Source organism: Acartia tonsa, chromosome 13, assembly GCF_053477335.1.
Source record: "Acartia tonsa isolate MP-2025a chromosome 13, ASM5347733v1, whole genome shotgun sequence".
NCBI lineage: Eukaryota > Metazoa > Arthropoda > Copepoda > Calanoida > Acartiidae > Acartia > Acartia tonsa.
The window spans coordinates 26,696,323-26,700,274 of record NC_137272.1 but is presented as its reverse complement, the minus strand read 5'-3'; positions in this window follow the sequence as shown (position 1 = coordinate 26,700,274).

Genomic DNA, 3,952 nt, shown 5'->3' with positions numbered 1-3,952 from the left:
TTAGGAATAAGACAATGGACGATAAATTGGAGTACATCCCAAAACAAAATTAGCCCTTGTATTGCAACGTTTGGTCATTACTAATTAAGGAACGAACCAATCAAAATTTAATAAAAGTTTTCAAGCCAACGATTAAGAAAGCGTGATTATACTATAAAACTTTGGGAACTAGTGCCCAATGTAAGGGTAGTTTCAGTTCAAATTGACCCAAATTCATTTCTTAAAATTCACTAAAGTAATAAAAAAGTATGACTTAACATTTTTAAAATCATTTTGTGTAGTAAAATTTGATCTTTCTAGAATTAAAAAATTTAATTAAAAGCTATGATTTTTAAAAAATGAATTACTTTTTAAATAAATTTTAAATTCAGATTTGTAGGATTATCAACAGATCTATGGTAAAGATGTATATGCAGACAACTACCTCCCTTTCTTTTTCAATGACCTTTTTCGTCTGCTTCTAATTATTTTCTGCTTTTTGGCTGTGTTAATATAAGCGACACCATTGGTTGATTTTCAATTTCCCAATAGAAAGGTTGCACAAGGTTGATGCGATGGGGAGATACAGCTATTTAACCCTTTCTCCCCCTAGTGTTTTACTCTAATATCAAAAGTATCATAAAAATTTTCCGTATTTCCCAATTAAATATTTCCCGGAAAACTTTTTGTATTGTCTAATATGATAGTTAATTAAATTATATGAAATGATTCTTTCTTTTACGATTTTTCATGAATAAAATGATTTTATTATTTATATTTATTATAATGAATAAATTTTCTTTTATATCATGATTAAGATTTAATTCAGATTTGTCCTTAATCTTAACATTGATAAATAGCTCTAAAAACTAATCAACTTTTCACTTTCGTTTTCTTATTTAGGATAGGACTTATTTTTCTGCAAGTATTGTATCCCTGTATGAAAGAAGCAAAAAGGAAAGGAGATTTCTTTTAGGTTTGGTGATTTTTACAACCCAAAATTTTTTAGCCATTTTTTAATTAGGTTTATTTTAAAAACCTAATATTTCATTATCATGTAATAATTTTTACTATAAAAGTAAATTAAAGTGGCCTGAAAAATTGTATTTATTAATTTATGATATGATCTGTTATCTGTTTTCATCATAAGCCTAAAAGTTGTTCCATATATCATAAAGTTAAATATTCATATAAGAAAGAATTACGTTTTTACTAACCGCTGTGCCCTAAGCAGCTTGGGACAAGGGAGGCAAAAAAATAGTCTACCCTACCTTCTCAAGACCTAAATTTTACCATAACTTATTTCAAAACCATTATGGGACCTTTACCATAATGGAGAAACCAATCGGCTCAGTGGTTACTGACAAACAAAGCTTTATCTCTTAGGGGGAAGTGGAAAATCGAACTTTAACAGCTATCTCCAAAAGTAAACTTAACTTTGTTTTACTATAAAAAAAATACATAGGGCATTAATTTTGGACCAATACCTTTACTAAACATTAAAAAAAATTATAACTAATAGTCAGGCCGTTTTCTAGATCTTACTGAACACACTGACACACATCCATAGGCAAGCTGGTACATTAATATTTAGGATATGTTATATTTGATAGCATAAATTAATTAGAAGTAATAAATATAATAGGATTAAGTTTCTATCAATACAACTGAAATATTTTGCTTTACACATAGCAAAGACACTCCACAAGCCATTCTTGCTAAAATGTTCGATGGTCAGTCTTCCTTATTAAACAAGAAGGTTTTTTTAACCATTTTTTAATATGAGAGGGCATCATAGACGTCCAAGGGGGGGGGGGTAATGGGGTGATTACCCCCTCCCCCCCCCCCAAATGAATTTGGGGGTGCCGTAGGCACCCCCAAAATTTTGGATTTTCAATTTTTACCCCCCTCCCCCCAAATAAAAAAAATGCCTCTATGAAATAAAGATTACCCCCCCCCAAAAAAAAAATGAGCTTGGGGGTGCCATAGGCACCCCCAAAATTTTTATTTTCAAAATTTTACCCCCCCCCCCCAAACAAAAAAGCTTGGACGCCCCTGGAGGGCATGTATGACCCTTTATTGATATGTCGTTATTGGAGCTATTGAAAAGCAACATCCTGGAAAGCTACCTGCAAAAAGGTAATAGATAAAAAATAGAGATTCCAACTATTTGTTTGTAGAATATTTTATATAAATGTTTCGCATTCTTTGATATTTCTAAATAAACTAGATACTTATAAATTCATAAGAACACTCTACATTATCTCCCTTTACAAGAGACTAGTTCCTTCGCCCCTTACCTCTAGGAGGGCGCTGAGTAGCCTAAAACCACAACAAGATTTTAATACAAAACATCTCTTAAAAGTACAACCTATTGACAAACGTGAAATATCAGAAACCTCACTTCTTACTCATATTTACATCATGTCTGATGATTTGTTAAAATTAAATAATGAAACACTGTGTATTGGACTTATCAAATGAAATTAACATGTTCAAATAAACTGTGTTGATCACTCTATGATAGGAATATCGAGGATTGGTCATTATGAAAAATAATTGGTATCATCATAGAAATACTCAAATGTTTTACGTAAAAATTAAGAAATAAGTATACTGTAAAACAATTACAAATTATTTTAAGAAATCCAATAGGATTTTATTTTTTTGCTGTTATCATATCAACATAGCACTAGAGTCATCTTTGAAACGCCAGGGAATCCTAAAACTTCTATGGTAGGTTAAAATTAGATATCCGGCAATTTTCAATATCCGGCCGGATACAGGATATCCGGCTGATTTCTAATGCCGAATATCCGGTAATTTGCCGGTTATAGAACGTTGGCCAGATTTCCGGCCGTATACCGGATATCCGGCATTAGCAATCAGCCGGATATCCGGTATCCGGCCAAACCAAATTTGGTCAATTGTGATATTATTACAATATAGTTATAATTAGATATTAAAAGTTAAAATATTATGGTGTAATGCTTATTAATGGATAAAATGTATATGTAACTATCATGCAAAAAGGCATTCAAGACTCTTTTGCAATTCTATATTAGAAAAGCCATTGTTCATCTCGAAAATATAGCTTTAAGCAGTAGAACGAAACCTATGGCTTTTCTCAAAGACAGTATCTTTTTTCATTGACGGACAATCGGTCGAACGTACAGACATACACTCGTTATATAGTAATAGTAATTCATCGCATTGTATTATAGACAGTTTGCCCGGGCCTTCGGACCCTCGGTTTTAACAAAACTGGTTTTAATCTTCATGGAAAATTGCCTGTAAACGATGCTATACATGATTTTTCAGTATGGATTAGAACTGGTTCTAATCCAACGAATATTTATCTCTTTCGAACCCATACTGGAAATTGACTTCTTTTTCTTCAAATTGTTATTAAGAAAAACTATTCTATAAATATTTCTAATATAATTCTAATATATATTCTACCTAAAAAGGCCTAAGCGGCATGCAATGAATGTAATAACATTTTTTACATTAGTTACATATCAAATAGCAAGTTCAATTATATTCATGATTAGTGCAGCAATAACAAGCTATATAACTTTATATAAAAGTAACACAATGTCTGTCTGTCAGTAGTTCCTAATGATTTTTTTAACCACTGAACCTATATGGATCTCCTTTTACAAAGGATCTTCTCATAGGTTCTGGGAAGGTTTATACATATTTTTGGGAAGGGTATTACGACCCTTTAAAGAAAATCGCCTTGAAATGGGAGGGAGACTTTGTAGATATCTCGTAGATCAAGGTAGATCAAGAAAATAGTCTCAAATCACCCTAAGATACTGAAAAAGCTTCCAAAGATCAACCAATTCGGACCAGCATTTTCCGAGATACTTCACTTCAGACAAAAACACCTTACTAATAGGATAATCTCAATTCTCAACCAATTTAGATGGAAGATTTAAAACGTGTAAAAATTTAAATTTTCAGATCT